Source organism: Mustela nivalis (assembly GCF_964662115.1).
Source record: "Mustela nivalis genome assembly, chromosome: 4".
NCBI lineage: Eukaryota > Metazoa > Chordata > Mammalia > Carnivora > Mustelidae > Mustela > Mustela nivalis.
Genome location: NC_139023.1, coordinates 90,459,739 through 90,471,219, shown reverse-complemented (window position 1 = coordinate 90,471,219; position 11,481 = coordinate 90,459,739). Strand labels below are relative to the sequence as shown.

The following is an 11,481-nucleotide window of genomic DNA, read 5'->3' as shown; positions in this document are numbered from 1 at the left end:
CGCCACTTGCTGCCAGGTCCTGTCACCACGACCACCAGCAAGAGCAAGACCAGAGGGAACGATGCAGCCACTTCCCAGGCGGCGCGACCAGTATCATCCTTGGCGGCCCCCACCTTCTGCTAGCAGCGGCCGTCGGAACGCGCCGGCCGGGGCGGGACGCCCGGGGTCACCAGGCAGAGGCCGGGGCTGGCGGATCCTCAGGGTAGACCCTGGCTTGCCGCGAGCCGGGCGGATGGCGGCTCCTCCAGACCCCTGCTCCCGCCCCCATCCCCACCCCTTCCCCAGCCGGGAGCGCGCGCGGGCCGGGAGCGGGGAGGCGGCGGGAGGGCGGCGGCGGCGGCGCGGCCGGGCGGGTCCCGGGGACGCGGTGCGCGTCGGAGCGAGCGCACGAGTCCCCGGCGCGCCCGCCGCGCTCGCCCCGCAGCCGCTGCCAGCCGGGCGCCGCCCGCGCTCTGGACCAGCCCCGGTAGCCCACCGAAGGCGTCCGCGGGGTCCCGAGGCGGGAGAGGAAGGGCCGTCCGCCTCGTCCCCGCCCGGCTCCCAGCACGGAGTCCCCTCCATACGCCACCCGGACTGCGGGGCTGCCCCCGGGAGTCGCTGAGGCCGAGCACCCCGGGAAGGAGGATCCCACGGACGCCTGCAGCCCGAGGTAATCACCGTGGAAGACGGACGGGGCCGGTCCTCGCCCAGGAGCCCGACCCCGGGGGCTCGGAATGCGGACTCCAGAATGCGCACTCTCGATCAGGACAAGTTTCTCGCGGTTTGAAGGGGTCCTGAAACCGTCACTAGTTATTATTTAATTAGCCTTTCCTCTTGTGTTTTAAATAAGTTTATTTAGACAATGGAAAAAATAGCCTCCCGGATGACTGTAGGTTTATAAATATAATCCCGAAAGTTTTGCATGGTGTGGTTATTTGCTTATGCATATGTATTAACCTTTAACTCTGCAGCTAGGCAGAAAATTGACATTTAAAATATTCTTTGAGGAACATTACAAGTTCGCTGTTGCGTTCAGGCATCGTGTTATTTATCAGCTTAGTTAGCATCTGTCTTCCCGAAGTGGTACCAAAGCCTGTCCCTTGGCGACGGGTCTTGCATGTGACACTCTTGCCCTCTAGTGCCTCACCAGCTTGGTAGCAGTTTGATGGCTAATATTAATAAGATGTTACATAACACAAGGGTACTGGGCCAGAACTGGTATTGCTGCCGCTCGTGAAGCCAAAAAGCCTGAGCCGGTGGCAGTGGATGCTGCTGTTTGAGTTTCTTTTATATCTGTTGAAAGTTTCTCAAGCATTTTCGGTGCTTCCAACTTTAATTCCAGGTAAGTACATCTGTTTATTTACACTATCCATTAATGCTCACCCATAAATGTAAGAAGGGCTTTTAGGTAGAGATGGTAACTTTGTTTTCAATGAATCTAAGAATTTCAGGATTGAACAAGTGCCTCATTTTATTCTTGTAGAAGAAATAGAACATTTTAATTAAATTAAGTGAGACACAAATATCATTCTGGGGTAATTTTAATTTTCTCTTAAATAAAATTGAAGTATTAAGGAGATGATCCCTTATAATTGTTTAAGATCTCCACCAAGTTGTAATTATTCTGCATCAGATTTGTTAAACAGAACACATGTGTATTGCTTGATGGACTAGAAACTTGTAAGCAACATTAGAGATTTAAACTAAAACTACCTGTCTGTCTATACAGTAATGATCCTCAACAAGTCTTTCTATTTGATGCAATTCATTTTATAAACATTATTTAAAATTACACAGTTAATAAAATTACATGCAACTGGAAAGAAATAATCAGCCTATGTATTGAATATAGAAGTCTTAAATTAAAAGAAAATACATGTATCTTCCATTTAATATAACCACATTTTTTCCTCAAAAGAACGAAGTGACCATTGTTTAAAAGCTTTACCTAGATCATCTTCCAACTAGCTCTTCTATTATCTGGAAACTATTGAAGCTTCAAACTCATTTAAAGTTGAAATTTAATTCCTATTCTTTATAAACACATTGAAGTACAGCAACATATGTAATCTGGGAAGAGTTTTAAGAAAATCACTCCTAAGTATATGTAAACACTACGTCTTCACATTAGATTAAAATAGAAATCGAGTATTCAGATACATGTGAAACGCATCTTTAACCCACTTTTTCTTTGTCCTTAGAAAATACCATATTATCAACTATTGAACAATGCTATTCACCACAGAGCAGAATGATATGGAGGACAAACTCTCAAACATCTGATAGTCGGCTGGAGGGCATTTTTCCCTTTCCTTCAGCTGTACTTCCTATTAATATTGTATTTGAGAAGGAGATTTCAAAAATAAATTTGAAAGAGACTCTTTTGAAAAATAGTACTGAACATATCAAGAGGTTTGCCCTAACAGAAGCTCTTTTTTTCTTTCTCAGTTAACACAGTATCTACCAGCTCTCATATTTTTATTGTTTTTCTTTATAGTTCCTAATGGTAAAATGGAAGGCTTCTCTCCTTGTATAAGTAAATATTACTATTAAATTGGTCACATGAGTTAATTTCTTCATAGTTTTTAGAATAAAAGATTCTTAGGTTACTAAAGTGTTTCAGATAAAACAAAACTTTTATCTCTTTCTAGAAAGATTTGTTATAGTTGAATTATGGTATACCTTCTCTTTCAGTACATTTTCTTGATGAAACTATTATTTCTGAAGATTACAGCAAGTTATTAGAGTAATTTGTGATGTAACTGAAAGGCTTATTGAAAAAATATAGAGTACAAGAGATAATTAGGCAGTAAGTTTCATTTTTCTGGACCATATAGAATATATATTCACACATATTCAGTTCAATACTGAAAGAGTTGTTATGAGCTAAAATTTAAATAATCATGGTCAACTTGCTGTTTCAGAATTTTAAAACCATAAAGAAATTACAATTTTTTCTTTCAATTCAGGGAATCCTGCATGACTTCCTTGAAACCTGACTGAGTCTCAGTTGTTCTTTAGTGATTAGTGCCAACTTTTAAACTTACGTATGTATTTTTGAGGTATGAAATATCTCCAAAGAAAACTGTATTTACTTTGTGATTTATATGCACTATAAAAACAGAGAAATAGAATTGGTGATAAAAACACTATTCTCAACTAAATGAATGTCTTGGATTTATAATTGCTTAACAGTTTAGACAATAGGGAAAAACAGTGGAATTTTGCTTTTCCTGAGGTGCGGCTATTGAAGATAAGCATCACACTGCCATGCATGAACTCTAAACACCTGTCCAGTTTAGAGGATGCTGCCAGGCCACAAAAGCAACAGCTTACATTATAATGATAATTAGTATGAACAGCGCTCAAAATTGTTTTATAACTGAATTTTTTCTTAGAGTACCCAATAATTGGTTGTAGAAAACCAATTGGGTTTTTTGTCTGTTTGCTTGTTTTTAATAAAAACTATATTTTTAGGTTCTGGGATGTCACAGTGACCTTTACATTACTCTAAACATTCTTCATCAATTTTCTGTAAGTTGTGTAACTAGAAAAAAATTTTCAGCCTTTTCTTTTTTCTTTTTCTTTTTTTTTTTAAATTCAGGCTTTTCTACAGTTAATGTGTATAACAAATTTTTTTCACAAAAACTCCTAAAAATTACTGAGGGATATAACTCTTGATTACTATTGCCAAGCATGAGCTTAAAAAATCAAGCATTAAAGTCTCATACTAAACATGATAGCATTTCAGTGATGGGTATCCATTTTACATACACTTCATTTTTAATTCTTTTCTTTGTTTATAATGTTTGAGGATAACATAAAGCAAGATATGGATTCTAGGCCTTGTTCTTCCCTGAGAGACATACTCTCGGACAACTCCCTTTCTGGCTCTGGGCCTCGATCCCTTACCTGGACAGTGACAGTCTCAGAGATCCTTTCCTATCTTCTTTGTTGCTCAACACTATAGAAATCGTTCTGAAAGGACAAATGGACATGAAAAAAAAAATAGAATAATGCAAGACTTGTTGATTAGTACTGTTGTCTAAATATTTAGTAATAGACATGAAAGTTTTCAAAATAACAGTTAACCCTCATAAAGTGGTTACTTTGTCCAGGCACTGTTCTAAGCACACATATATTAATTTTTAGTTCATGTAATCTTCAAAAAGATTATCTGAGGTAGATGCTCTAATTATTTTCATTTCACAAATGAGGAAATTGAGACCTTGAGAGGTTACTTACCTTTCTAAGATCATATACTTGCAAATCGTAAAGATGGGGTTCAATTGGAGTCTGGTTCTAACACACATGCCCTGAACCACCATATTACATTGTCTCTCTATAGGTTTTCAAGTATCTGTGCTTGATATGCCTCCTCATAGAATGGCAGTTGCCCTTCAGGCAATTCGTGTACCACTTCAATCATTTCCACCACTTCTACCCTTATGTACTGCTACATATGAAATGATCATTTATTCATTCAAGAGATATTTACTCAGCACCTATTATTGTGTCAGGCTTAAACCAGTGCCCAAGACCATTACATGTGGTACCTTCTCCAAGCAAGTGTATACAGTCCAGTTTAGGTGATTTCTTTCCTCTCCCATGATAGACCAATTGGGTTGAGTGTCACTTGCTCAAAAAGATGCCTAAGGTAACAGAGGAAGAATATGTCTGACGACTTTGTTGATGCATCCATAGGAGAGTAATAGAGCAAGACCTCAGACTCCCTATCATGTTTCTTCATTGCTTTTCTCTGCTCTTTGGACATTATCCTCACTGCAGATTGACTGCCTCTGCTTCTCTGGTTCATATAATCTTCCCTAAAACATAGCCAAAACTGATCTGTAACATTACATCGTATGATCTAGGCAAACAAGGAGAGATTAGGTTAATACTTCTGTTCCCATGACTCCGAAAAAGAATAAAAACAACAAAGGTTATATTAGATCCTGAAAGCTGCATTAGCAGTCATCACAATGCCCTGCTATTCAGCAGACATGGATGCATACGTTGTAGCTCAGTTTAAGGGGATTTGGGAGACATTTTCTCCTCTAAGTCAGAACAGACACTTTCTCTTTTAAGGCAGAACAAAGAGCAAGCAGTAGTGGGGTAGTTTTCTTGTCTTGCCTCACGGGCTGGCATAAGACTGAGAGAGGTGAAAAATATTTTTTTTCTTTGATAATTTCTAAATTCAAAGAAGGAGGGAAAATTGCAATAGAAAGGCTCCTTGTAATGTATCAAACAAAGCCTGTGCCACCAAGTGCAGCGATTTGCCCATCCATCCCAAAGGAAAACCACAGTTCTAGGGATGGAGTAGTGTTCTTGGTCATACTCCATGCAAATCAGCATCTGACTTCCCCACCACATCAGGGTTCAATTAACATGACACAGTTGCACACATTCCTTCCCAGAGAAGAATGTGCTCTTAGTCAATTTTTAATACTACTAAATTACTTTTAGCAAATTCATGTAATGTATTTGAAGCCTCCCAAAGCATTTTCAACACTATAAAATACAGTTAATTTTGTGAAAGGGGAATGTTGTCAAGATCTTTTAAATATCTTTCATTTATGTTAGAACCTGAAGTTCTTTAGTTATTAATACTCATTTTCCAGATGGCAATCTTTTTTTCAACATTTTTGTACTGCCAACTTCAACGTGATTCTATTGCATTTAGAAATTGATTTTTACTTTGGGATGATGGTGGGTGTTAGTGGAAGAGAAAAGATAGGTTACAGTGACAAGTAGGTGCTGCCCCTTGCAGATATCAAAATACTTTGCAAAATGTATGTTTGTATATATTCAATTCTCTCTATATACAGAATGGCTATGATTTGAAAATATAATTTCTCCCTCTGCCTTTTGTTAATGGTATATAATTAAATAACAGCTAATGCTTCCTTGGTAAAAAACAGATGTTTTCCTTTTTAAAAAACAGATGCATTACAAAGCAACTCTAGCCATGCCAATTTCTGAAAAATATCAGAATGGGAAAAGTAGGTGTTTGAGTAAGATTCAGTGACAGGTAACTTCTGCATGTGTCTGACTTATGACTGTGGTCAAGGTGGTCACTGCCATTCACAGTGTTCATCTTATCACCCTGACTATTTGAGACCAATGTGACTGGGGGAGGTATGCATTTACAGAAGACAGTTTGACTTAATGACTGCCCTCATTTGTGAAGATAGCTGCTATTTGTAAAAGTTAGTACAGGCTCTCTTTCCATTCATTTAACAAGTATTCATCAAGATGTCCTTACGTCAAAGCACTGTATTGGTATCTAGAATATATAGGTGAACGGGTACTGACAGATGCTTGCAATCTCTGGAGAAATATTACACAAAAAGCCGCATGGCTAATTATCCCTATGGAATGTGCTGCGGAGGTAAAGTAGATGGCGATGTGAGAGTGTCAAGAGGGACACCCAACAGATTTGGGAATCAAGGAGGTTTTTGTGAGGCAGGAACATTTATGCGAGGAACCGCAGGATTCAGAGGATGAAGCCAGATGAAGACTTGGGAGAAAACTTCCAGATGAAGTTTGGAAGTCCTTCCAAAGAGGACAGCATGTGAGAAGACCCTTAGTCAGAAAAGAGGTGGTTGCTTTTTGGGAATGGAAAGAAGATTCATTTACCTGGAATTTAGAGAGGAGCACACCATTGCATCAGTCCTGAGGTGTAAGAGTAGGAATTGTTCCTCATAGTGTCTTCTAGGGCATATATAGGAATTTTAATCAATAAGTGAAATAGGCAGCCACTGGGACACATTTTCTGCTGGGAAGAAACAATTCGATTTGCACTTTGATGCTAGACTGAGAAAAGTATAAAGGGAGCCCAGAGTGTTCATGAGGAGGCTAGTGGTGCAGTAGTTCAAGTGAGAGGGACGTTGCCTAGGAAAGAGCTGTATACTGAAGAGGTGAGGTGAGTTTTGGGAAATGGAAATGAGAGGGCTTGGGTTTATTTAGATAAGCAGAGGTAAGAGGAAAAGAAGGTGTCAAGGATGAGCCACTACACGGTCCGTGGGAAGCTGAAGATGGTTTTAGAGTGTAAATCATACATTCCATTTTAGACAGGTTGAGTTTTCTTGTGACATGAATCCCATGGAGCTGACCAGTGGCTGGTATATAATAAGAAGAATACAGTTACTGTGAGTTATTGTTATTATATCAAGTTGATAGTTAAATTTGCAATCCTAGAGCTCAGAAGAAGGAGTTTGGACTTACAAATAAACATTTGGCATTTACTGGAGCGTAGATGGTAGGGAAAGCCAATGAGTTATGTGAGCTTATCTGGAGTAATGGGGAGGAATGAGAAGAAGCCCAAGGATGGACGTGATGCTGGGTTATGCCTCTGATTGAGTCTCTTCCTCTGCTCTGAATTTAGCTTCTTGCATCAAAGGGAGACTTCCTGTTCTTCCCACAACTCTGCTTACACTGGAATGCTTGAAGCTGTCCCTTTAAAGCCCTTAGTGAATTTTTATTGTCCATCTTCAGGATATTTCTCATTTCCTTTGTTATTGATATCATTATCATCATCATCACCATCACCATCATCATCACCATCATCACCATCTTCACCATCCTCCTCCTCATCATCATCACAGGTAACATTTAGTATATTCATTCTATGTGCCAGACACTTTCTAAGAGCTTTTTATAGTTGACCTCATACTCCTCATAAAAACCCTACTAATAGGTACCACAACTATCTCCATTTTCATATGCAGAAACTGCAGCATCTAAAGATAATAGCTACCCACTGCCCGTTTCCTACATAGTCCTAACCTTAAAAGTGTTGCAGTTGCTTTCTTGGGCATATGGTATCTTCAATGCAGCCTGTGGAGCTCCAAATTCTGTTCAGCCACTATGAGGTGTTACTTAGCTATCGGCAATTACTTAGCTTTTGAAAGGCCCAGCACCATGTCAGCATGTAGTAGGTGTCCACTAACTTAGCTGTGTTGTTGTTGTTATTACTGTACCTTCCCCTACGATGTTATTTCCTTCGGCATGCCTGATAGGAAATCCTGGTGATGTGGGGATGTTTATAACCAGTCCAACCTTGAAATTTTCCTGTATCTACTCCAGCTCTCCCAAAATGCCTGCCTAAATGATTTATTGATTTTCTAATTTAACTTACACTTCCTTGGTTATTCAGCATATTACTCATCATAGGTCTCCTAATGCAAGCACACCTGTCAGCTCTCTGCTTGTAGTAAAGACGATCGTGTCCATGGAAACTCACTGACATGCAGGCTGGTGTGCCTGTTCTTTAGTCATTCAGAGAATTCTTCAGATCATATAAAAATTCATGATTTTCAGTGTATTTTTGTGAGAGCACTTCGAGAATGCAACCACTGGGTGCCTGGGTGGCTCAGTTGGTTGGGTGTCTGCCTCCAGCTCAGGTCATGATCCTGGATTCCTGGGATGGAGTCCTGCATCAGGCTCCCTGCTGGGTAGGAAGCCTGCTTCTCCTTCTCCCTCTGCCTGTCATTCCCCCTCCTTGTGCATGCTCTCTCTCTCTCTCACTCAAAATAAATAAAATCTTTTTTAAAAAATACAATAATCACTATACTGAAGTGTTTGCTTGTTGCTCTCATTGGCCTTTAAAAATGTCATTATCCTGTTTCTTGTTTGAAAGATTACTGGGAATGACACAAACCCTATACCCTTGGAAATTACAGTCTAACAAGAAAGAGAGACATTAAACAAATAATGTTGCTAATAATATTTAGTAAGAGTTGTGATAAAAGCCTGAAATAAAATGTAATTATAATCAGATTACATCATCTGAGGACCTGGTCTAAAGGGGGAGGAGTAAACTTGGTCAGAAAAGTATTTCCTGAGGAACTGAGTTTGTGCAGCATATCCAGATTCACCTATGACCCATTAACTTCAAATGTTTCCTTATCCCCTCTGTCAACATCCACCTATTTTACAGAACATTGTGATCTTGCTATCTCCCTGAGCATCATATAGTCACCTGTCTACACCTTAGGTGAACATGATTAGCTCAAGCCAATTTCCACTCTAAGTTTGTATATTTCTAATACTGGCACTTTTATTCTTCTAGTCCCCAAGCATAATTTATCAGTAATCATTTCCTTTCTGTCTTTCTCCTGTCTCTCTTCAATTTCATTCTCCCTGATAACCACCTTAGTCTGAACCCCCACAATCCCCCACCTAGATGGCGCAGCAGCTCCTTCAGTGGGACTGACCTGACTGTACCTGCTTCTTCACTCTGTACAATGGAGCATATACTCTTTCTGTTCATGTGATTGCTGTTTGCCCATTCTGGATGCCGCTGCTACACTCATCACCTGTAAATATGATTATTTTTATTGTCTCTCTTCTGTTCAGATTCATCTAGTGCTGTCTGTTTCCAACTCCACACTTTTGCGCTTCACAGTCACTTCCAAGGACATACATTAATCTGCAGGACTCCTTGAATGAAATATTAGTTGCATTTTCAACTTAACACATAGTATCAGTTTAGTCTCACTCTTCAGATAAACATGGTAACCATTTCATTTCTTCAGCCTTGCCAGGTATTTTAAGTAAGCTCTTCCCGGATCCTATGTGGGACTTGAACTCATAACCCCAAGATCAAGTAACATGCTCTCCGCCCACTGAGCCAGCCAGGGACCCCCCCACCCACCCTTGCCAGGTGCTTTTGCCTAACATGTTCATCTCACCCTCATATCCAAATCTTGCCCATCATGCCATGTCCTCCAGCACCATGTCTGCAGAAACTGCTTTCCTAAATGTCATTAATTTTTAATTAATAATATTTGTTTTGAAACTTTTAACAAATCTAGTCTGTACAGCCTTAACCACTACCTTTCATGTACAATATAGTGTTGACTGTTGTTTCACAAGTCATTTCCCACAACAGAGACCATGCTTCCACAGACCAGAATCACTCTTAATATTATCTCTGTGGTGTCCCCTGCACCTAAGCCCAAACTAGGTGTTCAACGAATACCTGATGACCAATGGCAGGGTGATTAATTGATAGGTATCTTTGGGCGGGTGAAGATACAATATCTACCATAGTGGCTTCCTTTATCCTATGTCAGGATAGTATGATTATATTTTTTTTCTTAGAATTAAATAAAACAGAGACTTAAATCCAGCTAATGTATAGATAATTGTATGTATAAATAATTATACATGTATAGATAGTTATAATCATATTAATAGTGATGTGTAACATTAAAAATAAGTTATGAAATCAGAATAAAGTAGAATTGCCAAATTAGCCTGTAAGGTTAATAGGCCATTGTATTTGACCAATTCCAGGAACAGTCCCTGGGTGCTTATTCTGTCACTGGCCCTAGGGGCTCAAGGAATAGAGACCTTATCTCTACCCTCTTATAGTGTTTCTCAGTTGGATAAGAGAGACTGACAGACTGACAATAAACAAAATTTTAATTATAATAGTTTCAAGAATTACAAAGAAGATAACATTTCTACAACAGCACGTGTCACTGCTGGTCTGACCACGTTTGGAAGGTCAGCTACATCTGAGAATGTTTCACAGGGGAACTGTGTAGAGGAGCTTCATTTTCCACATGTTCCTGTCTTCTTAGTGATTCCCCCACCCCCCCACCCCCCCAGTGAAGGGCTCAGGAGAAGTTGCTAGAGCACCATCCCACGCAGGAGGGACAGCAACAGTTCACTGCATTCTGGGATTTTCAAAGCCAACAGACATAGAGAGAATGGGAAGTAGTTGGGGTGGATGAGGTTGCAGTAGGAACAGTAACTTTTGAGAGTCTATACCAGGGACCAAATTTGGTCACAGTGAAGTGTGGGGTCAAAAAAGGCTTACAGAAGTCTTGGAGAGGGGAGCGCCTAGGTGGCTCAGTGGGTTAAAGCCTCTGCCTTCGGCTCAGGTCATGATCTCAGGGTCCTGGGATCGAGCCCCACATCGGGCTCTCTGCTCAGCAGGGAGCCCCTGCTTTCCCCTCTCCCTCTGCCTGCCTCTCTGCCTACTCGTCATCTCTCTCTCTGTCAAATAAATAAATAAAATCTTTAAAAAAAAAAAGAAGAAGAAGAAGACTTGGAGAATCTTAATGTGTCCATTTCACTATCTTAAACCAAATCCTACACTTAGAGACATACACGGGAATTCCCTTAGCTTCAAGAGGAAACTTGAAGAGTTTAATATAAAAGAGAGGTCTTTCAGTATTTTATACCAGGTAATGGAGAAGGTAGCTTTAATAGGTCCCTAATATCCATCCTATATAGTGAGAACAAGTCCTCCTCACCACTTTGCCTCATCACAGATAAGATTAGTATGAGTTACATGCCATTCACTTCTGACAACAAGAATAAATTATGAAACGCTGCTATCTGAAATGCAAAATGTAGTAATACATTTTGTATCCAGTCAAAAACACCTCAGAGCTAAAATTGAAACAGGCATAGAAAGATATGAGATTTTATATCCCACTATTATACTCCAGAATATTATGTTATTCATAAACATGTACATAACTT

The 11,481-nt window shown here is 40.1% G+C and overlaps 1 protein-coding gene across 4 annotated transcripts in view; it reads left to right on the top strand.

Annotated features, from left to right (window-relative positions):
* Positions 1–560: 560 nt before the first annotated feature.
* The window catches only part of LOC309862951 (bifunctional heparan sulfate N-deacetylase/N-sulfotransferase 3), a 177,887-nt gene continuing 166,966 nt past the window's right edge, over positions 561–11,481 (top strand). For 3 of the 4 annotated variants that reach the window (XM_082727397.1, XM_082727394.1, XM_082727396.1), the window contains exon 1: positions 561–649. The gene's annotated coding sequence lies outside the window, so the exon portion shown is untranslated. Of the gene's footprint in view, positions 650–1,100; positions 1,322–11,481 lie in introns of those variants that run through there. The other variant, XM_082727395.1, reaches the window with a different exon arrangement.